General features: G+C 43.3%; 1 protein-coding gene across 1 annotated transcript in view; it reads right to left on the bottom strand.

Moving 5' to 3' along the window:
- LOC126262342 (putative beta-carotene-binding protein) overlaps nt 1-25,440 on the bottom strand; it is a 142,012-nt gene that overhangs the window by 69,906 nt on the left and 46,666 nt on the right. The window lies entirely within an intron of this gene.

Here is a 25,440-nt window from a genome sequence, read left to right as displayed (position 1 = left end):
GACAGTAGTGAGATTAGAATTGTCTGTCTAATATCTGCTTACAGCTTATATGGTCTGGACTAAGTTTCATCCAATCACTTAAAATTACAATTACGTCATGTATAAAAACAGATTAGCAACACTGCAGTTTACACAAATAAGCTACATGTCAGTTGCTGGCCTGCAGCCATAGCGTCAGGTGCCAATTCCTACTTAAATGACTTAACAATGAGGTAGACTGTTAATGAAACAAAATAATAGTAATAAAGCATCCTTGTTACTCTAACTTTGGAATGAACATATGTGCTGTAACAGTTATATACATGAGGCCCAATGTTATCATGTTTTGCATTGTTTGTACCAGAATATCCCAACATATTAAATTATGAGGGAAAGTGCTCCAAATCATAATTTTGTGTGTGCCATTTTCCGTGCAATAATCTGCACCAGGTAATGTTTATAATGGGAACCTATATCTTTTACGACAATAGAATTTGAATTGAGGCATGTTGAGAAATACATTGCTGTGGTGGGTTCCCTTTTCTGCAAAAGTAAGCATAGCATATGTGGCTTTCCTAGCCACACCACTTGGTAATGTGTGTGGTGGAAACCTGTAACATTTATCATAACAGTATTTGTAGAGAGGCATTATTGAATAATACATTGCTAATATGGACAGTAGTGAGATTAGAATTGTGTGGCTTCTCTAGCAATATTCTGCACCTGTTAATGTTTACAATGTCAGCCCATAACTTTTATCACAGCAAAATTTGTAGCAGGATATTTTCAGAAATGCATTCCTATGATGGGTCACTGGTTTCTGCTTTAGTAGTCATAGCATGTGTGGCTTTCTTAGCAATATTCTGCACCTGCTAATGTTTATGATGGCAACCCATAACTTCTGCCACAACTGTATTTGTAGGGAGGCATTTTTCTGTGGCACTATGCAATGACAAGGAATTCCCTTCTCTACAGGTGAGCATTAAATATGTGAAAAAACTGCATCAATATCAGTGACAGGGTGAGGGAGGGAGTTTTCAGTAATAACTTAAAGTATGACACTTTGTACTGTCAACTCACAGCATTACAGTTCTGCTTTCATATCTTCCGAAGTAGCACACTCCTTAACTAATTATTGCTCTTGCACTGATCCCCAAAGTATTAGACATTGCTGACAACATTCCATTGCCTTTTGTAGCAATGAGAACTTGTTTTTGGTGGCAATTTCTAAACACAAATTTGTCTTCAATTTCATGTACTTTTTTTTTAATGCCATACAGTTGCGCGTAATATTGTGTAAAGTGCTGCTACACGCATGACTGACTAGAATTAACAACGTAATTCAATTCTTTGCACAACCTTATGGCCACACACACTTATGTTTAAGAAAATCATATTGTAAATAAAGAGTAGTGATTAATATGGAAACAATTTAACAAATAAACAATCCCAATCTGACACTTTATGTTATTACACAAATGATTATTTTGTGCCCATGTGTGTACTGCATATTCACAATTTTAAGCTTATCTAGGTGATAAGACTGCATTACTAATGAGGAGAAGTGCAGTAAAATAATCTCTAAACTGTAAGGTTCTAATAATAAAGAATGTGCTCTTTTAATATTGCAAAACTGTTGGACATTCACATATTTGTTGTTACAGTAGAAAATTTAAGAGATGTTTAGGATCTATAGTGAACATAATACAGAAATATAATGGATATTTTATTCCACTCGCTTTTACTCTCACACTCTCTAAACGTAATGGAGTCATTTGTTCTCAAATTTAAGTACATACCCAGAAACTGAACATGTATATAAATAACAGAGTACAGCATTGCTTTCACAACCAATGTGATGCAAGAAATATATCTTTAGTAATGAATTAGCAACAGTTCCACACTAAAAAAATATCTCAGAAAAGCAGCAGCTGGGTAATTGTCTGTAGGCAGCACATCCTGTCCCTGGCACAACAAAACCTCAAATTTCGCATCACACACCCAGTTCAGTGAGTACTTTTATGTTCGCTAGACAGCAGAAACAAAATAGATTACATGCTGAAATAATCTGAAAAATTGAAAATACGGCGAAATCCCATAACTATAATCATAATTTTTCATTACGAACAATGTCTGAATTTATGTTAGATTATCGGAGATGTTCATTAATTATAGCACGGCGAACTGCTCTTCCAGGTAATGTATCATCACGATACATCTGCTGTCCAGGTAGCACTTCTTCGTTGTCTTCAATGTTGGGGCCTCTCTCATCACGTAACTGATTTAAAAGTCGAGAAATTTCAGGATCTTCTGGTGGTTCATCACTGCTTGTACTCCTCGCAATATTATGCAAGACAGCTGTACCCACAATGATTGACATTGCTTCCTGTGGATTACATCTTATTCCTACAGATAATATGGGAAATCTTCTCTTCCACATGCCGTATTTTCTCTCAACAGTGTTTCTAGTTTTAATATGAGACCTGTTATACCGATGCTCTGCTTCATTTTGCGGATTTAGAAGTGGAGTTAACAAGTAGGATTTACATGCATAACCACTATCTCCCAATAAGTGACCTTGTGGTATTTCTCCGTTTTCAAATTGAGCTCTGCGAGCGCAAGTGAGAAATATGGTACTGTCGTGCACAGAGCCCGGCCATCGAGCGACAATATCTCTTACTAACAAATTGTGATCACTAATGGTTTGACAGTTAAAGGAAAAATATGATTTCCTATTGCGGAAAAGTTCAGCATTATGTCATCCAGGAGACTGAATTCTTATATGGGTACAATCCAAGGTACCAAGAACGCCAGGAAATCGGTCCAATTGACTAAAACCATACATCACAGAGCGCACTTCTTCTCTTGTTGGAAATTTTATAAAGCGAGGAGACAGTGATGCTATGATGTTTGATACATCACTGATGATTCGTTGTGCTGTTGTACGATGTATATTACTGTTGTCCCCAATAAGAATGTTGAATGCACCTGTTGCATATGCCCTTAAAGCAATCAAAAGTCTGTTTCTCGGAGAAACAGGGTTATTCCGATCAGTAGGAAATTCTAACCTATCATTAATTTGATTTAATAACCACCACACTGTTTCTTTTGACAGACGAAATCTCTCTTCAAACTTCCTGTCACCATAATCTTCAAAAGGGTTTCCCCTTTCCACAATCACTCCAACACGATTTCGGTGACGATTTAAATGGTCAAGGTATAACAAATCTTCCTCAATGCCATCCATAACAACAAAACGCGCCGCCATCTTAATAGCGTATGCTTCCAAAACCGTGGTTATCTCGAGAAAACCGGGAAAGAGCCCCGGTTAAATATAACCGCGGTCGATTCCCTCGTTTAACTTTGATCGATGTTGGTGCACCAGAATACTGCGCTGAACAGGATTATATATCGACTTAACCGCGGTTAACTGTTAATCGAGATTGGTGCACTCCGCCATATGACTTGAGGCAAACCCTCGAGCCAAAAAATAGAGGGCAAAGCGTAAACTGTACTATGTGACGTTGTCGAGTTCATTGGTACAAAAAAATAAACTTACTATAAGAGTCTACCACAATCAACCAACGAATGTTCCAAGAAACTCCCGCAAAGCCTACATGCACACGTTGCCATGGTGATACCGACTCATATCAAGCAGATAATTTGTGGCAGAGAGGACTGATTTTCCGCATATGCGTGACACTGACGTCCTCTGTTCTATTTGGGTGTCCATAACCTGACGTGTACAGTGTCGACACGCTAACTGTTTCAAACGAACAATCCCCCAGCATCCTTGATGAAGGAACTGCAACACTTCTTTTAGCAAAGCCTTGTGGATCAGCACACGTGACTATCCACTGTCATTTTTAACAAGAATCACACCATGCTGTATAGCGAGACTATGACGACGGGGAAAGTACCAGCGCACTACAGAATTCTCTATGCTATGTAATGAGCGAGTTCAATTTGTGCGAAGGAATTTAGCAAACTGTTCAAATCTGAATCAGCTTCTGTGGCTTGTGCAATTTTCCTATAGCTCATAGGAAAGTATGGAAGCAAATCAGAATCGTGAGCATCGATGCGACAACGAGATGCAGCAGAAGCGTCAAAGGTTATATCAGGGCCAATCAGAAGAAATGAAAGAGCGGCCGCATTACCATGTTGAACTGTCAGACGATACGCAATCTCGTACTGGTATTGAGACAACTATAATGCACATCTTTGGAATTTTTGGGCAATTCGTGCAGGAGCCGGTTTCATCGGATGAAACAAGGATTGCAATGGCTTGTGATCCATAAGTTAGTAGAATTTTCTGCCAGGCAGATATTGCTGGAATTTGGTGACACCGTACACAATAGCCAATGACTCTTTCTCTGTTTTTGAACTGTTACACTGAGCTATGGACACCACTTTTGATGCTAAAGCAACAGGCCTGTCTTTATGAGCAAATCCGTGCGAAAGCTCTGCACCGATTCCGTAAGAGGAAGCGTCAGCTTGCCACACAACTGGTTTGTCAGGATCAAAGTGAACCAACCATCAATCACTGAGCGATGCATCCTTAAGTTTTTGAAAAGCTCATGTGTCCCTGCAAAGGGAACGTTCTGACATTTTGAGGAACCGGCAGGTCACGTACAGCTAACAAATGTGACTGAAGAGGATGTACAGCTTGACTGTTTATGGCGTGACCAGGATACCACAACTCAGGTTTAAAAAAGATCGCATTTGACCAGTCTACACTTCAGTCCTCCACCAGATAACACGCGAAACAAAGCACGCAAATTTGCATTGTGCTCTTCAGGTGTACGAACTGTTACAACAATCTCGTCCAAATAATTTAAACAGTTTGGTACTCACAACACACACGTTTTGAGATTCTTCATTAGTAGTATTTGAAGATATGCGTCGCGCTAATCAACTTTTGAAAAGTAACGACTAGCGCCTAATCTGTACATGATATCCTCTGGGCGTGGCATTGGGCAAGTATCAGTCATAGTTTGGGGGATGACTGTAAACATAAAGTCAACACAGCCGACCTGAAGGTCTGGGGAGCAAAACCAGTGGAACAGCCCGTTGACTTGCTCGTATGAGCGCAATAGCTCCGCTATCTTGCGGTTCTGTAAGTGCAGCAGCCACTTTGCCCCGTAAGTCAAAGGGAAAAGTTTTGGCCTGGCAAAATTTCGGCTGAGCATTGTATTTCATAGTAATATGTGCTACAAAATTGTTAACCTTGCCTAAGACTTCAGGAAATTCTTTCGGCAAGATAGGTACACTGTCGTTTGCATTGAATGCAGTCACTGACAACACATTGACCTGAATTTGAACCCCCCCCCCCCAAAAAAAAAATATATATCACACGAATCAAGGCCAAATATATTCTCAAAATCGCTTGAGTGTAGCACAGTGAAAGTCACAGTTCGCATATGTGAGCGATACATGGCAGGCAAAGTACATTTTCCAAAAATAGGAATGTCTTGTCCATTACAAGCCGGCAGGTGTGTGTTAGATTTAGACAGGCGTGGGGAGCCTAACAGTTCGTACGTGTAACGATTCAGCAATGTAACTGAGGCTATCGTGTCCAATTGGAAGTTTACACGTTTTCCACTAATAAGCAAGAGAACAAAAAGTTTTTGGTGTGGCATAGCACTAATGAAAAGTTCGTTTGCGAGTTCTGCTAAAGCATGCAGCAGGCTTTGAATACACTGCATTGATTAAAAAATAGTTCAAATGGCTCTGAGCACTATGGGACTTAACTGCTGTGGTCATCCGTCCCCTAGAACTTAGAACTACTTAAACCTAACCAACCTAAGGAAATCACACACATCAATGCCACAGGCAGGATTCGAACCTGCGACCGTAGCGGTCGCGCGGTTCCAGACTGAAGCGGCTAAAACCGCACGGCCACTCCGGCCGCCTTGCATTGATTACATGGGCTTTCTGGCTAGATTTTTGTTAGTGGGCAGAACTGTTACGTTTGTTCTGTTGCAAACGTACCGATTGTACTTGACCTTTCTTGCCACAAGAGTAACACTTTGCTTGTCAGGACGGGCAGTCTTGGCATGTGAGCCATGAATGGCATTGAGGGCATGACTTAATTCCATTCGCTGATATAGCCGCCTGTGTAGGGAACTGTTTATGTGACTTGGAGATCGCATGCTGTTACTGTCTACTTGGGCACTTGTGCGCCAAAAAAAAAAAAAAAAAAAAAAAATGTGTGTGAAATCCTATGGGACTTAACTGCTAAGGTCATCAGTCCCTAAGCTTACACGCTACTTAACCTAAATTATCCTAAGGACAAACACACATACCCATGCCCGAGGGAGGATTCGAACCTCCGCCGTGACCAGCTGCACAGGCCATGACCGCAGCGCCTGACCGCTCGGCTAATCCCGCGCGGCGTTGTGAGGAAGGGACGACTCACACTCACAAATTTGTGGCTGCTCAAAATTATCGGCCGCTGCGACTCCTGAAACATGCTGATCTAGAATTTGCACTAAGTGATGAAATGATTGATCTGACTGTTACAAAATCTGTTCTCTAAGGTTGACATCAGTTATACTGTACTCGATCGCATCAAGCAACATAACAACTGAATATAAAGCACCACAAGTACATCTGAATTATCTATTTCTCGTCATACCTAGCAAATCTGTTACCCACTCGCGATAAGTTTGTTCTGACCTTTTTTTGCAATGAAAGAATTGGTACCTAGCTGCCACCACATTCACATGTTCGTGATAATATCTAGAGAATCTTCAACGTTATCATAGGAAAGTCCACTTGGAATGGCGTTAGGGAACAATTTCTTAATGAGGGGAAAGACAGCATTTCGTACCGTTGACAAAAGGTAATGTAGCTTCACAGTACCTAATACTTAATGAGCAAGATGTGCGCTTCGTACTGTTTCAACCACTCGAGCCATCCCTCTTATTATTCGTTAAACTGGCGAAAAGGCAGTGTAGCATTTGGAGCTACAGTTGTTGCATATTGTGTTGCGCTAAGTGTTTGGTTCGCCAGTAACTGCTGTACCATGCTTAGAAGGGCTGCAGTCTGCTGTGTGTGAAACTGGAACATCTGTGTTAGCTGCGTTGCATCTATTGCTTGCAGGGGAGTTGCCTGAGCAGTTGGTTTGAGAGGCGGGTTGCTCATTTTGGAATAGGAAAATGAAATAAACAGACAATTTAGCAATAAAAAGAACGACACAAGTATAAAAAGTATCTGCAACGCCCACCTGAAAACACTGAATGGAAAAAATACTATAGGAAACAATGTTAAAACATGGAAACATACCGCTGCAAAGAAAAGACCAAGTAGATTTAAGGTGCCAGCAAAACAAGATCTTTGGCAGTGGTTGCTCTGTTAACAGGTTGTAGCTATGGTGTTCGTTCACCTCGTCGCCAGTCTTGTTGTGTCTAGAGATCCTGTGTACTCGGTAAGCTAGACAAACCATCAAACAACTAGTATTAATAAGTTTAATTACAATGAGCAAACTACAAATACTCAACTTTGATAAATGTGTCGCAAGCAAACGGTGACATACAAGTTAATTAGTGTTCTTCAGAATAGACAAATAAAAGTCTGTGCTACACAGTGATCCCTAACAAAGTGGCTAACACTGAAGCTGCTATCCAAGTGGCTAACGTAGAAGCTCTATCGAAGTGCCTAACGTTCACGATACTATCCAAGTGGGTTATCTTGAGCTGCTATTGAACAAATCTACTAGGTCAAGTGCTCGTGCCAACATGTCAGAAAATGTTTTGCAAAGCGTACAAGCCAACGCTATAGGCCGGTGGCTAGTTCAGGGATGGTTCAAATGGCTCTAAGCACTATGGGACTTAACATCTGAGGTCATCAGTCCCCTAGACTTAGAACTACTTAAACCTAACTAACCTAAGGACATCACACACATGCATGTCCGAGGCAGGATTTGAACCTGCGACTTTAGCAGCAGCGCGTTTCCGGACTGAAGCGCCTAGAACCGCTTGGCCACAGCGGCCGGTGTTGTCAATGATTGTTTCATCAACTTGTTGCAACAGTGGATTTACGGAGCGTTATCAATGACAAAGATAAAACGTACAGAGAGATAGCGTACGTACATATCTCGACCCTCATTTTTCGTATTCCACGAGGATTAGTGGTTCTGACTGCAGCACGAGAGCTTTTTCTTTCACACGGAATTCTTTGTAGTGTGCATAATATGCGATATCTTATAAATAAATTAGTTAGTGGTGATAAAATACATGAGTAGCAGACAACCATCATCACTGCAGTCGCGCTGACGATTTTATTTCTAGCAATTCTCAGCTTGTCGCATGTTCTACTACAGCCGGGCACAACAGCCCCATATAAAGTAAATGGACAGCGGATAGCGGAACTCTGTCGAGTGTAAAACAGAGCCAGTGATCGTCAATGAGCTTGACCAATCTAGATGCATGAGATAGTCTCTGATGATGGTATGATGGGTACCGTGACTGAATTTCTACAACCTTAGCTCTTAACAAAATATACAGTTCATCGTGAAAAAGAGAATTATTTTCAGACCACAATGCGTGTAGTAAATCTAGTGCTAGTGATCATACGGTCTCCTTGACGCGTTTAGTTCCACACAAAGAATCCAGGTGTCCAAATTTTCTCTATGGCGAGTGTGTCAGTGCGCGTTATCTTGAGCGCGCCAGCCCGCCGGGTGAGTAAGCAGTGCACGAACCTCGCTGTACTGACGGTGCCGCAGCAGCCCGCTGCGCGCCATGTCGCGCACCGAGTACACAGCAGCAGCTGTCTAGCCGAGGGCCAGCTCTGCGCCTCAGCACAAGCGGAGTACATTGACTCCAGCAATTGGTAGACACAATAATTGTCTGGCACATAAAAACATATCCTTCATTGAACCCACTTCAAAATTTCTGAAGCTGTTTACAGTGTACATCCCGAAAAATTGAGCTTTTTGGAGCATTGGAATTATGTGCGTAATTTTGTGAGATGATTTCATGCCACTGATCTCTTAACAAGAAGACACGGATAAGATCATATTATTGTGCGGCAGTGACTTGTGATTCAAGTTATAACTACCCCGTAAAAAGTTAACAAATAAGTAAAATAGACACACCATGAACGAACAATCCCAATGGGCCGGAAATCAGTAGGTGTGTTGTGCAAATGCAGACGAACAAACGATTTCAGTTTCAGAAAAGAACTGTGTGATTTACTCAATAGAAATAGCTTCACCGAATGAGCAAGTGAATAAAGCGTTGGTCCACCTGTGTCCCTTACTGTGGCAGTTATTCGGCTTTGCACAGAATAATTGAGTTGTTGGTTCCTCCTGAGGGACATCGTGCCAGATTTTGTGCAATTGACTCGCAGATTGCCAAAATTCTGAGCTGATTCGAGGGCCCTGTCCATAATGCTCCAAATGTTCTCACCTGGTGAGAGATCCAAAGACCTCGCTGGCCAAAGTACTGTTTGCGTGTCACAAGGGCCGTGTGCGGGCTGCATTACTTTGCTGAAAGATAAGCCCAGGTTAGTTTGCCATGAAGGGAAACTAGATGGGGCATACAAAGCCTCGAAGTACCATTGTTCAATAAGGGTACTTCAGATGACAACTAAATATGTCCTGCTACGAAACAAAGGCGGTCGTCGTTGTCGTGCCGCATTGTGGGCGACAGTCAGGTTGGTATCCCTCCTTTGTCTGGGGCGACTCCGGACACGTCTTCTCTGGTCGTCGGCTCAGTTTGAAGCGGCAGTCATCACTGACGACAGTTCTACTCCAGTCAATGAGATCTGAGGCAGAAAACGTGCCTGGAGACACAGCATAGAGCGGTGGAACACCAACATCACTGTCGCTGGCCATTCGGACCCACAACCAGAGTGTTCATTTCATTTCGTAGTAGGACCCTTACAGCAAAGCATGTGCAAGCTCAGTTTCCATCTTACGATGCTACCACTTTATTTGAGCTACGTACTTAGCATGTAGACAGTACACTTTGTATAACAACAAGATGTTTTGTTAACGCCTGCGATGTACCATCATCTCTTTCACAGCTCATTCTGGCACAGAGAGCCTCAACACAGAATTGCGAAAGGAAACTTTCATCTAGCAGTAGTAATACAGTTAATGCTAATACATCTGTTTAAAACGACAGAGGCTGGAGAATAGCCATCAGAACTTGAGTCCTTTGAGATCTATCGTTTCAGTACTAGGTAGCCAGAAGCTCGAGACAATACTTTCGCTTTCATCTGAGTAAAATGCTACGTCCTTTGATGTGGCTTCTTGATAAAGCTGTGAAGAGCAGCGCTTAACAGTGAATTATTAATCATTTACGGTACAAATTAAAAGATGCGTAATCCTAATTTTCCCTCAGATATTAAAGGTTCACAGCCTTCAAAACCGATTAATTAGTTTATTTGCTCCTCTCTTATGTATTGCTTATTTAGCCTCACCAGATGGGGTTTAAATCCCCTCTCTTACGTCTGACTAGAGACAACAGATGCAAAAAAGATCGTAACAGTCAACAATAACAATTAATAATTTGCATACCTAAATAAAATAGTAATTGGGAGTAATAATAATATTCTTACATTAACGGAGAAGTTAAGAAATATATTGATTTTTTACTACAGGACCAACTCAGTGATAATAATCTGCACAATTAATAAAACTAACAATACTACTAATAACAATAATAATAATTGTGACACTACTTATAAAATAATGGTGGCATTAAGAATGATATTGATCAGTTTAGCGCTCTGGAAGCATTTTCTCGTGTTATAAGAAATGGGAAGAATAAAGAAAGAGGAGAAGATTCAAATGAAAGTGACAGTGGCTGCTAGGAAATCAGAGAATCTCAGAACAGAACTCTATACTAAAAGGGAGGAAAGAGGAATGTGGTTCAGTAGTCGGGTTTGTGATGCAGCAAATGATTTAGGAATTGGAAATTTATGGTAGGTTGCTGTGGGACCAAACCTTTGAGGTGATCGGCCCCTAGGCTTTCACACCACTTAATCTAACTGAAACTAACTTACGCTAAGTACAACACATACACCCATGCCCGAGGGAGGACTCGAATCTCCGACGGGGGGAGCCGCACGAGCCACAACAAGACGCCGCAGTCCGTGCGACTACCCCGCGCGGCAAAGATTTAAGGAACATGGCAGCGTTGAGTACTGATAGGGAAAAGAATTTACTTTGTTGAGAACGAGTATTTCTGTCCTGTTGCCCAGGTGGTTGTAAGGGTGCAGATGAAAGTGAAGAAGTACAATGACTGAGAAGGCGATACAGCAAGTACATGATAACTGGTCATAGACAGGACTCATATGGTCGAAAAAAATTACAACACATATGTACCACACTGTCATTCATTCCATCATCGCTATTTGCCTCGCCGTTGAGCGCCCTTAGGCTCAAAACACACACACACACACACACACACACACACACACACACACACAAGAGCTTTCATCATTAGTTCCAGTCGGCAGATGTGATTCATTGCTAACGTACGTCTACTCCTGTTATGATGTCCTTTGAACATTAGACGGAGTAATAAAATACTGTTTTGAAAGTCCAGTCCGATTCGACATACGTATTTGTTTTGTTGCTATAGCGACTGCCTTAGGATAAAACTAACCCAGTCAGTGTATTGGAATGAGGAGAACTTTGCAGAACAAGTTTCACACGTCAGCAGTGTTGTCGTTGTCGATACTTACAAACCGGACAGTGACTTCCTAGCCAAGCTTAATTCATGCTCATATCTGAACGCTGAAGGTAATTACTTTAGCTTGTCCTTTTTGGAATGTGTTCTAGCAACCAAAGCTCGCAATCACGCAGCAGCACGATGTTTCATTTTACCTGTAGACGTTAGTCATTTGTAACGTTATTCTATGCAAATCGTATTATGAACATTGGTTTTATTCAGTATTATTTTTAAAATATATGTTGTCATTACATTTTTCATACTGAAATATCTGTGGTCTTTTTCCTTTTTCATGAGATGAAGGATTGTCATGTGAAAAATAATCAAACCGATAACCATATGGTACTTAAAATTGTATGTGTCTGCCAGAGCACTCAATTTGAACCCAGAACGCAGAACCCTCTCTGCATGCTGCAACGCAATGCGAAAGAATTTAACAGGTTGCCCAGGACCACAGACTGAGTTGGTATGCAAATGAATATACAGGGCCTACGTCTACTCAGATAAAAGAAAAGTGTAAAAATATTTTGAAATATGAAATAATCTGCTGACGACAATCAGTCAGAAAACACTGGACCTACAAAAACAACTAAGTATGTCATAAATAACTTCAGTAGGAACGTGTAATTGTCGTTGTTTTTGGCTGAAATCTTTTGGCCAGTCTTGGATCACTGTGTATCAACGACTATTGTTTTATTGCTCCAACTTTGGTTGTCCGTGATGAGACTGATTTTAGTCAGGCTTTTCACCGTCTCTTCTACGAGAGTAAGACTAATCTACACTCCTGGAAATGGAAAAAAGAACACATTGACACCGGTGTGTCAGACCCACCATACTTGCTCCGGACACTGCGAGAGGGCTGTACAAGCAATAATCACACGCACGGCACAGCGGACACCCCAGGAACCGCGGTGTTGGCCGTCGAATGGCGCTAGCTGCGCAGCATTTGTGCACCGCCGCCGTCAGTGTCAGCCAGTTTGCCGTGGCATACGGAGCTCCATCGCAGTCTTTAACACTGGTAGCATGCCGCGACAGCGTGGACGTGAACCGTATGTGCAGTTGACGGACTTTGAGCGAGGGCGTATAGTGGGCATGCGGGAGGCCGGGTGGACGTACCGCCGAATTGCTCAACACGTGGGGCGTGAGGTCTCCACAGTACATCGATGTTGTCGCCAGTGGTCGGCGGAAGGTGCACGTGCCCGTCGACCTGGGACCGGACCGCAGCGACGCACGGATACACGCCAAGACCGTAGGATCCTACGCAGTGCCGTAGGGGACCGCACCGCCACTTCCCAGCAAATTAGGGACACTGTTGCTCCTGGGGTATCGGCGAGGACCATTCGCAACCGTCTCCATGAAGCTGGGCTACGGTCCCGCACACCGTTAGGCCGTCTTCCGCTCACGCCCCAACATCGTGCAGCCCGCCTCCAGTGGTGTAGCGACAGGCGTGAATGGAGGGACAAATGGAGACGTGTCGTCTTCAGCGATGAGAGTCGCTTCTGCCTTGGTGCCAATGATGGTCGTATGCGTGTTTGGCGCCGTGCAGGTGAGCGCCACAATCAGGACTGCATACGACCGAGGCACACAGGGCCAACACCCGGCATCATGGTGTGGGGAGCGATCTCCTACACTGGCCGTACACCACTGGTGATCGTCGAGGGGACACTGAATAGTGCACGGTACATCCAAACCGTCATCGAACCCATCGTTCTACCATTCCGAGACCGGCAAGGGAACTTGCTGTTCCAACAGGACAATGCACGTCCGCATGTATCCCGTGCCACCTAACGTGCTCTAGAAGGTGTAAGTCAACTACCCTGGCCAGCAAGATCTCCGGATCTGTCCCCCATTGAGCATGTTTGGGACTGGATGAAGCGTCGTCTCACGCGGTCTGCACGTCCAGCACGAACGCTGGTCCAACTGAGGCGCCAGGTGGAAATGGCATGGCAAGCCGTTCCACAGGACTACATCCAGCATCTCTACGATCGTCTCCATGGGAGAATAGCAGCCTGCATTGCTGCGAAAGGTGGATATACACTGTACTAGTGCCGACATTGTGCATGCTCTGTTGCCTGTGTCTATGTGCCTGTGGTTCTGTCAGTGTGATCATGTGATGTATCTGACCCCAGGAATGTGTCAATAAAGTTTCCCCTTCCTGGGACAATGAATTCAGGGTGTTCTTATTTCAATTTTCAGGAGTGTATATCTGATTTCTGAGACTATTTATCTGGACTAGAATGACTTGTCCAAGAAGATAACCTGACCTCAGACGCGTAAAAGATTTCTTCGTGAGTTTCTAGATATTTGTTCAGTTATAACCTTTCGGACAAATCCTTAGATAGCGCTGACAGATTATAAGCCAGGGATGATTGTCTTCGAACACGGCAGAGGTATTTGAAACTGTACAGCATCTTTCATGCGACGTCCTTGGCTCAAAGTTTCGACGGTAGATCAGTTATAAAACGTTCAAGGTGAAAAACATCATTAAAGTAATTACGTGTAAATGTTGTTTCTGTCTCAATGAGTAAGGTAAAATTAAGAGACGTAATAGCGAAAATGTCGGAACTTCGGCTGACAAATTCGAGGCCCTTCTGTCTTCACTTTATTTAACAGAATCCTAATCTTATACAGTCTCATATAATCTGGAGAAAAGGTTACTGTACCTCAATAGCCGAAGAAATAACAGGAGCATACTGTACCATAATTATCGTTCCAGTAATTTGAAATGAACAGTAGTTACACTGGGAGTGAAAGGAGCACCGCAGAAATGTAAGCATTCTCTTGGCATGTGTCACGTGTCTTGCACGTGGCACCTGCACCTGTGTCTCAAGGAGACGGTTACATGACGCAGGCACTGCCACCAAATCCTTACACTGTATCATATGCCGTTTCGTAGCTTTTATCCAGCGTTTCAGCAAAACCTTTGGTTGTCTATATTATTCATCTCTGGTACAGCAGTCCTGTAATAACTTCATTCACCCCTCTCAAGACAACTTACTTTCCCAAAACGGTGATGCAGTTGTAGTTCCATCGGCTGAAAGTACAGAAACAGTTCCATTTCGTGTTCGTCTTAAAAGTGGAAAGATCAATATTCATCAGAGATTCCACAACACCTAACTTAATAAACAGCTGAACGTATGTAAACTGATGAAAATTCTCTACGTACTTGTGCCATGCGCCTGCGTTTAATTTCCCGTAATTCCCGCGGATTTGGAATCCAACTGGCCGCAAGAGGGCATGGAGCGCTGCTGTCGCTGGTATCCAGTAGAGGGCAGGTCGGAGGAGAGGGTAGTTAAGGGCTCCAGCGACCTGGAGAAGAGGAGTGTGACACGGTCGGCGGAGAGCGCAATTGAGGCGGAGTGCTATTATGGCCAAGCATCTGCCGTGGCCCGTTGGCAAGAGATGTGCCTTTCCTTACTGCGGGTGTGGCGGGGCCGAGTGTTGGTAGCAGCCATGAACATTGCTTATTGGAAGCTACTGAGGGATGATGCACAGTATTCGGCGTCTCCTCTGCTATTGGGGTTGAAGGCAGTTTGTGTCCATTGTGGTGCCGGGTTGAAGTCCGGTCTGACCTCTGCAACTACTGGACGCGGTGGCGTATGCAGGATGATACCCGTTGGTTTCCGACTACGAGTAATATTCGTTACACTCTTCTCTCTGAGCCCTCGAAGCAAGCATTACTCAATGGACGCTGGACTTCACGAGAAATCACAGTGAACATCTGATTAGTGTGCACGTATCTAAGTGTCACGTGGTGGCTATTTTGACTCCGTATCCTGGCTGCTCGTTGTTGTATATATACAGGGTGAGTCACCTAACGTTACCGCTGGATATATTTCGTAAACCACATCAAATACTGACGAATCGATTCCACAGACCGAACGTGGGGAGAGGGTCTAGTGTAATTGGTTAATACAAACCATAAAAAAATGAACGGAAGTATGTTTTTTAACACAAACCTACGTTTTTTAATGGAAACCCGTTAGTTTTGTTAGCACATCTGAACATATAAACAAATACGTAATCAGTGCCGTTTGTTGCACTGCAAAATGTTAATTACATCCGGAGATATTGTAACCTAAAGTTGACGCTTGAGTACCACTCCGCTGTTCGATCGTGTTTATCGGAGAGCACCAAATTACGTAGGGATCCAAAGGGAACGGTGATGGACCTTAGGTACAGAAGAGACTGGAACAACACATTACGTCCACATGCTAACACCTTTTAATTGGTCTTTTTCACTTACGCACATGTACATTACCATGAGGGGTGAGGTACACGTACACACGTGGTTTCCGTTTTCAATTACGGAGTGGAATAGAGTGTGTCCCGACATGTCAGGCCAATAGGTGTTCAATGTGGTGGCCATCATTTGCTGCACACAATTGCAATCTCTGGCGTAATGAATGTCGTACACGCCGCAGTACATCTGGTGTAATGTCGCCGCAGGCTGCCACAATACGTTGTTTCATATCCTCTGGGGTTGTAGGCACGTAACGGTACACATTCTCCTTTAACGTACCCCACAGAAAGAAGTCTAGAGGTGTAAGATCAGAAGAACGGGCTGGAAGATTTATGCGTCCTCCACGTCCTATGAAACGCCCGTCGAACATGTAGCTCACCCCTCATGGCATTGTATATGTGCGTCAGTGAAAAAGACCAATAAAAAGGTGTTAGCATATGGACGTAATGTGCTGTTCCAGTCTCTTCTGTACCTAAAGTCCATCACCGTTCCCTTTGGATCCCTACGTAATTCGGTGCTCTCCGATACACACGATCGAACAGCGGAGGAGTGGTACTCAAGCGTCAACTTTAGGTTACAATATCTCCGGGTGTAATTAACATTTTACAATGCAACAAACGGCACTGATTACGTATTTGTCTATATTTTCAGATGTGCTAACAAAACTAACGGGGTTCCATTCAAATAAACGTAGGCTCGTGTTAAAAAACATACTTCCGTGCATTTTTTTATGGTTTGTATTAACCAGTTACACTAGCCCCTCTCCTCACGTTCGGTCTATGGAATCGATTCGTCAGTATTTGACGTGATACATATACATACACACACACACACACACACACACACACACACACACACACACATATATATATATATATATATATATATATATATATATATATATATATATATATATTTTTGTGTTATTTATGAAGGTTTCGCCTAGTACTACTTGAGTTCCGCTCTCAAAAAGTGTGTGGGCCTGTGGCTGTCACTATTGCAAACTGATTTTAGAATCTAAGGGTATAAAATGCAGATGTAATTCTGCTGAATTGTACTCTATAGTGAGCGACAATTGTTTGATGTAGCTACCTTATTTCTGAGCCATGTCTATAATTACCTGTTGGCTAGTTATCACGAGCTCGAGCTGCTTACTAAATTGTTTGCATCTACATAAAAAACGAAAGAAACATTTTATGCCTCAGTAGTAAAGTCAGTTTCCTGCAGAGTATTCGTATTTTTCTGCATTTGTAGTATGTTTAATTTTTACTAAATAATTAAGGAGCTGTCTGTTACAGGATACAATCACCTATCTCTTGTCTTGTGTGGTCTAGTTAAAGATGCCGGTGTACCATGTTAGAAATTTTTAATGGAGGTTTTTCAGCACTGTGATAGGGCAAACGCTGTCCTATGTTAGTAGAGAAGGAGGAATTATTACTAATGGCGTTGCCTCTGCCACCGCCTCTATTATAAGTTTGAACCACATTTGTCAGTCACTTTGGGTACTTCGAAGGCAATAGCGTTTTGATAATTACTGGCAATAGAAGATAGTTGATATCTGTGACATATTCATTTGATCATATGTTTCGCTATTTGTAATGTCAAAGTATTTTTACTTCATTTAATATTCTTTATTAAAACGAAGTGATTTTGTACTGTTGCCGTTTTGAGGTGTTTGCTATCAGGTGTGATTTATGTTTTGGTTGGCAGGAGAGCCAACACCGTGTTACTAGAGGAGGTCGAAAGGCACGCGTTTTAGCTCACGCAGGCTGGCGTGAGGTCTGGAACAGGACAAGGAAATTAGAATTTAGAAAAACGGACGTAGTTGGTGGAATACTTAACTTTAATACGTTAATGAAGAACGTCCTTCTTGACGGTACATGATTCATAATATCAATAGTAACTGACAATGGCGCCTTGCTAGGTCGTAGCAAATGACGTAGCTGAGGGCTATGTTAAACTATCGTCTCGGCAAATGAGACCGTATATTGTCAGTGAACCATCGCTAGCAAAGTCGGTTGTACAACTGGGGCGAGTGCTAGCAAGTCTCTCTAGACCTGCCGTGTGGTGGCGCTCGGTCTGCAATCACTGATAGTGGCGACACGCGGGTCCGACGTATACTAATGGACCGCGGCCGACTTAAAGGCTACCACCTAGCAAGTGTGGTGTTTGGCGGTGACACCACAATTTAAATTCCGTCTGTTGAGTTCTGGAGGCAATTTGTTAACGTTATTCTTGCATTTTTGCTTTTTTTCTTAATTCGTTAGTGTTTTTAGAAACGTTAATGAAGTCATTATGACTCAGTACCTTTCCACCCGTCAGCTCCATACCACATTTCGATGATAGCAGAGCGTGGTTGTAAACGAGTGGCAGGGTTCTGATACTCTCTAGCAGTAGGGGAAAAATTTATGATTAAATCTGTGTGAACCAAATTACTGTTTAGATATGTTTGGTTCCAGGTATATTTTTTTTTTAACGAAGGTGGATCATGGACCCGAGCCCGATGCTCAGACTTTATTTGACAAACAACAAATTAAACAGTAAGTGGCAGAATATGGGGAAAATCGGGAAGGTAGTGTGACTGAAGCAGCGCAGCGCCTGCGGGGGTGACTGAGTCGTGAGCTTGCTCTAAACACATCTAAACACAGACACCGTAGGCGAGTATGTGACGCTTACTCTGTTTGCAACAGCCTGCAGCACAGCGCGTAGGCCAGCCTTCACTCATTGCAGGGCAGTGTGCCTACGCACGCAGAAGTGTTTCGCGTTCAAGGACACACAATTCAACCTGCTAATCGCGTTGCCGACCTTTCCTATCCCAGGGAAGGTTACCGCTGTAAGGTAGTGGTACTGTAGAGGGGACATTGGTCATAATTAGAACTTATTCAGTAAGTTGCCTAATCGTCTTATGACTATATTTCACAGCATTTTTAAGTTGGTTATCGACACGAATGACCAAATTGTTAACTTGTTGTGATTAAGAGTTCGTTTGCAGAATCAGGGCATGGTGTTACAACATGCAGTCATTTCTCCAGCTATATATCCGTTAGTCCAAGGTAAAGGGGGTGGGAGGAGGGGGGGGGGGGGCTTCGCTCACTGAGTTCAGACAAAAGTTGTTGGAAAATGTTTTGTCCAGCAGGTTTCGTTATGAACTCATTAATCAGTATGTTGATCGTGTCAAGAGTCTTGAGGAGAGTTTGGCCCGGTATTTGGGGAAATTAGAAGGGAGTTAGTGTTGTGTCGTAATATTCCCGAACTAGAACTTGCGAACAATATTATCGAAGGAATGCGTCCTGTGTATTGGTCGCGAGTACTTCTTGTTGAGAGGCCGCAAAGTTTTTCGGACCTTGATGGGTTAGTTACCGAGATCGAGAAATTTCGATTTAGCGATGAGAGGCGCTTCGCTGTTCCTAATGATTTTAGCTTAACAGGTGAGATCTGTCGGTAGAGAAAATTAGATAGAACGTTGACGCAAGAAGTCGGGTACTTGCCATCGTTGTAATCAGTATAGACGTTTTGACCGTGAATGTTCGGCACCCAGAGAAAAAAGAAAACAGAAGGGTGCACATTTCTTCGGAAGCCGGCATAACAGGACCCATAAAATCAGAGCGTCCGCTCCGGGGAAACTGCCTTTTTTGTGTGCCACTTTAGGCCGTGAGCCGGTTTGTGCATTGTTAGATTGTGGTAGCAGCCTTTTGTTACGTAGTGAACCATGGTATCGTAGGTTTTCTCGAATTTGTAAATTTCCGCCGACCGCTGTGGCCGAGCGGTTCTAGGCGCTTCAGTCCGGAACCACGCTACTGCTACGGTCGGCCGGCCAGTGTGGCCGGACGGTTCTAGGCGCTTCAGTCTGGAACCGCGCTGCTGCTACGGCCGCAGGTTCAAACCCTGCCTCGGGCATGGATGTGTGTGATGTCCTTAGGTTAGTTAGGTTTATGTAGTTCTAAGTCTAGAGGACTGATGACCTCAGAAGTTAAGTCCCATAGAGCTCAGAGTTATTTGAACCATTTTTTCCTACGGTCGCAGGTTCGAATCCTGCCTCGGGCATGGATTTGTGTGATATCCTTAGGTTAGTTAGGTTTATTTAGTTCTACGTCTAGGGGCTGATGAAGTCAGATGTTAAGTCCCATAGTGCTTAGAGCCATATGAACCATTTGTAAATTTACTAACATCCCAAAAGCCCGCATCTCGTGGTCGTGCGGTAGCGTTCTCGCTTCCCACGCCTGGGTTCGATTCCCGGCGGGGTCAGGAATTTTCTCTGCCTCGTGATGGCTGGGTGTTGTGTGCTGTCCTTAGGTTAGTTAGGTTTAAGTAGTTCTAGGGGACTGATGACCATAGATGTTAAGTCCCATAGTGCTCAGAGCCATTTGAACCATTTTAACATCCCAAAGCTAGGTGTCGGAGTGTTAATGGCAGGATAAGTTCAGTCGCAGAGAATGTCGTTTAGTATCTGAAGATTGAACAGCGGTTATGGCCAAATGTGTTTCTGGTGGTAAAGGGTCTGAGTACTGTTGCAATTTTTGGGTGTGATTTCTTTGAACGCACCATTTGCATGTTGAATTACCTTCACAGAGAGATGGTTTAAATTTCGTCCTGGAAGAAAGTACCTGTTGTATGATTATAAGCGATCACGACGAATATGTGCTGTGGCGGAAGATTGGTCTCCCTTTAATGTTTCGCATTTGGCACCGGAGGGGTGAATACCTCATTACAGGTGTTAAATCAATATCCAGAAGTACTCACTGATAGGTTGGGCGGCACTAATAAGGTTGAATACAACATTAGGTTAAAGGATAAGGTGCAGTTCGGGAATCTCCTTAACCCCGTAAAATGAAAGAACTTTGCGAGATAATCGATCAGCAATTGGCCGATGATGTAACTCGTCCATCCACCTCTCCCTATGCCTCTCCGGTATTTTTATTGGAAGAGGCCGGGGGTCAAGGATTACGCCCGCAATTTGAATCAAAAGGTGATTTTAGAATCTGTCCCGCTTCGGGACCTACATGATTTTTAACTGGTTTACTGGTGTACAATATTTTTCTATCCAGGATCGGAATCAAGCATATTATCAGATAACGTTAGCAGCAGAGTCAAAGCCGTTGACTGCGTTTAGTACTGACTCGAAATTATTTGAAAGTAATAGCGTCCCTTTCGGTTTGGTTATGGAAGCTGCTGTGTTGTTCTGTCCTCTAGATTGTGTGCTTATGTAATTATCTTGACGATGTCATGATTTATAGAGAGAACTTTGAGTAACGCTAAAGTCATTTGGGTCAGGTGCTAGGCCGGCTGCGTGATGTGGGTTAATGGTTAAGCATTCAAGTTAGCCTGCTGAGGAAGGAAATTTCCTTTTGGGGTCACATAGTGCTGGGCAATGGGGAAATGGTTTAACAACTGATAAACAACGTACCAACGCCATCCGTCAGTTTCCGATGCCTACGAATAAAGATATTGCGAGATTCGTTGGGATGACCAATTGTTTCTCGAGACTTTGTGCCACATTTTGCACAGTTGGCTGGCCCTCTTAATGAACTAAGGCTGAAGGGGGAGAAATTCCTTTAGGGCGAATCTCAGCAAGCATCCTTTGACGCTCTGGAAGTCGCTTTATCTAATGCGCCGGTTTTGACCATACCTAATTTTGAGGATTTCGTTCTCCAAACCGATGTTTCTAATTTTGGGATTGCTGCAGTCCTCTTGCGAAATAAAATAAAACAAAACAAAACGGGGGTGGAAGATGGACTATTGGCTATACCTCGAGATCTTTGCCCCCATGGAAAAGAAATATTCGGTATATGAGTTAGAAACGTTGGCGGTGTTATTCGGCTTTGAGTGTTTAAAGTTTTATCTTGAACATAAATCTTTCCTCTTAGAAGCTAACAACCAAACGTTGTAGCGGGTTTTGGCTCAGCCGCTAAAATCAGGACGCATAGACAGGTGGGTGGTGAGAATCTCCGCATTCTCTTTTCAGGTGTGTAATATCAAGGGCATGGATAATAAAGTGGTCGATGCCCTAAGTCGAATGTTTTCTGAAGACGACTCTGGAAGATCCAGCAAGTGTGACCAGGAGTTTGTTTGTGTGGGAGCAGTTTCGGCAGAGATTCTGAGATTGTTTGGTGATCTGTCAGCAGCAATATGAGGATCTTCAGTTAGCCCCTATAAAGCACAAGCTGCTGGAAGGGATAGATGTTACGGGATATTCCATTGAAAGGGAATTCTGTGTTTTAGGATTCGTTATGGTGGCAAAGAGAAGTTGTCTCACCAAGGGGTTGGTGCTGGCTGTGTTACAGTATTTCCATAAGCCCTTTTGTGGGGGTCATTTTGGTGATTATTGTGAAGATAAAGCAACACCTTACCTGACCCACTTTAAAAGGGGACATTCGAAAGATTGTGGGCTGGTGTCAAGAATGTTGTAAAGCGAAACCCATTCAGACTACATGTAACCCCCAAGGGGCTCGCTACTCTTTGGCGTGTTCATGCTTGGCTACCACGGGGCTTCAGCCTTTGCAGCATTATTCCCTTATTTTCTGCTTGTCTATCCTCTTTCTGTTCATTTTTCTCTCCCTTGGGGAACATGTCTTGGAAGTTACTGGGAATATTCTGCATTCTGTCGCTGATGTACGAACATTCTTACCTTTATTTTTGGCTCCCTTTCCCTTTCTTTGTTTCCCTTCCTCTCTCGTTCCTCTGCTTCGGATTTTTTCTTCTTCCTCCATGTCAGCTCCTGAAGGCCGGCCCAAGCATCTGACGCATAGCAGGTAACTGGGTGAAGTGTAATTCCCAGACCCGGGTCGACAGGTAGGGTTCGCATATACCCCCTGGTACATGCCAGGCCCAGGGAGGGGTGATTGCCTGAGCTGCAGCCTTTCCAAATTGCCGATTGGCCTCTCCGTCAAATGTTCATGAGGTGTGACCTGAGGTGTGAAGAGTCACCTAAGGCGGGTGTGAGCCCCCAGTTGGAAGGTGCACGCTATCAGAGACGCGGGATATCATAGGGATTTTCTCGCAATGAGTTACTCATCATCCCAATCAACAAAACGTAATGGGGCTATTGATTCAGAGATCCTTCCCGCTCCACCACGGTTCCTTGTGGTTTCACGTACTGAAGACGGTCAGTCCTTTGCTGTGGTCAATCCGTTTATTACTCAGGAAGGTGTCCTTGCAATTGTTCGCCCTGTGTAGTCTTGTTCTCGTTTATGGAATGGCACTTTGCTTTTGGGGACGGCTTCTGATTCTTAAACACAACAACTTCTTGCTGTCTCACTTCTCCACAGCTACCCTGTTCGTGTCGAGGCCCACAGAACTTTGAAGTCTTCCCGTGGTGTAATTTACACTGAGCCGTCCGTGGCTCGTGTTCTCGCCATCATGTATTTACACCCTGTTTTTAACGAACTTCCACCTCATTAAGTTAATTTCAATTACTACTGTCACTGCGTTGCTGGTTTGCCTGACCGTGACAGCCGTTAAGAGCGCATATCGATATATCCCCTCTCGTAATATCTTTGCTCATCTGCTATTACTTCCTGGTTGTTGTCTCTTGTAAGCGAGTTCGGGTCGACACATCGAGCTGCCAGTCAGTTGGAACGCGTCTGGAGCGCAATCGGGACCTGCCAGTCGAGGAGTTGCAATGCACAGTAGTGCAGATGGGTTGGAGGAGCAGTCAGGTCTGCGTCGACATGGCTCGCCCGACCATTGCCCCCACGCATCACTTGAGCCGGGCCACGGCGTGGGTGGATCGTCGCGGTTTGGTTCGCCGATAGTTCATGAGTCGGATGTGTGTGTGTGTGTGTGTGTGTGTGTACGTGTGTGTGTGTGTGTGTGCGCGCGCTTCGACTCCCGATGTTTCTTCGTGTGTGCTTAGTTAGCGTTGAGTATCGTTCGGGTATTCGTGCAGTGTTTGTCACGTTGTGTGCTGTAATGGTTCTTTATTTGCGAAACCATTACCACCCGCCAACCCAATTTTTCGATACCGTAGATTAATGAATATTTTTCTACGTAATGTCTCATATTTTTCACTCTATTCAAATTTGTTTTAATTGTTATATGTAGGTACGTCGATATTTTGAAATGTTGAAATCGATATAATACCTAGTGTGAATATCTTTGTACTTAATGTTATCTTTGATGCTGGCTTGTGACTTTTGGGGCGGAAGCGTACAGAGTAGTCAAGTTTCTGTGTTGAATATGAACAGTCTTGTCTTTGTGTTGGAAATGAAAAGATGAGACTGAGTTGTGGACAATGAAAAATGTTGCGAGTTTTTTTAAGAGCAGTAAAGGCTGCGAAATTGTATTATGAAGTAATGTTTTGAACATGCGAAAGTATAAAAAGTTTAATAAACGTGAATATCTGTGAAAAGTGAGTGTGAAGAGTTATTTTCAAGTCACCATTATTTAAAAAAGTATGAAGCACATTGCAATGAAAAACATAAGTCATCAAATTAATCCTGAAAGATTCTCTTCGTAAGTTCTTCAAGTCAGCGTAATTAACATCCGAGTGCCTTTCGCACCAACAGCAATAGTCATGCTACCTAGAAAACAATTTTAATTACGGGCCAAAGACAGAGCGAGATCGTCGTTGGATTGCAAATACAAGATAAGTGATGTTCTTGTTAATTTTCATCAATGAGTGTAGTCAACTGATGTAGCAATACCTGCCACATTACAGACCTTTTAGCTGCGCAATAAAAAGATCATACTTTGAGTGCGCGACGTGATGATTTTTGAACTAATTAACTGTTAGTGGAGGTATTGTTGTAGTGTGTAGTTGGCGTTATGTCTACTGACGACTATTTTTGATGTTATCGGCATTCTAAGGTGGTCGGTCGGTTGCTGCGGATAAGAAGTTATCTCCGTGCGGTGCAGTCGGCTGGGTCCGCTGCCTGTACCTGCCCAGTGTCGGAGCGTGTGTGGAGCTGTCCGATTGCTACGAGCTTCGTGGTTCACCGACCTAGGACGTTGAATTTGAGTAGTGGTTTCAACTACCCAAGCCACGTCCATTCATGTAGTGGTGGTTCGTTTCGGTGGTTCGCTGTTGGGGAGGTTTTCCTCTGAGCAGCTCCAGGTGTTTCTGTTAATGAAATTTAGCCGCCTTCAAGATAATTTTGGAGACCTTTACTGTGAGGAACAACACTGCGTGAATTCTGCGGTTCGTCTTGGGATACAAAACTGACCGTTATATGAAGTGAATTGTTGGCTGCGAAATATTGGTCGATTAGAGAAGCACTGTTATATACTACGTTAAAATCATAACTCATTACTCCAGCATAAGATTACATATAATGGTTATGGAGGTGAACTTTGCAAATATTCAGAGTACCAGTTCCACCTGAAATGATACGGATTTCCTTGTCTCCACTTATATTGATACCAAACCATATACGTAATTTAAAATATATGTACTAGAGTATCCACTGTGCTCAAAGTCAAACAGGCCTGCAGTTAATTTAAAAGATGAAGATAGCCTCGTATTGAAGAAAAGAGTTCGCACTGTGAACGTTCTCTTACGTGACGGCTTAACATGAGGCTTCCGGTCATACACATTAA

Source organism: Schistocerca nitens, chromosome 6, assembly GCF_023898315.1.
Source record: "Schistocerca nitens isolate TAMUIC-IGC-003100 chromosome 6, iqSchNite1.1, whole genome shotgun sequence".
Lineage (NCBI taxonomy): Eukaryota > Metazoa > Arthropoda > Insecta > Orthoptera > Acrididae > Schistocerca > Schistocerca nitens.
Note: the sequence above shows the minus strand (reverse complement) of the source record. Positions and strands in the feature narration are given on the sequence as shown.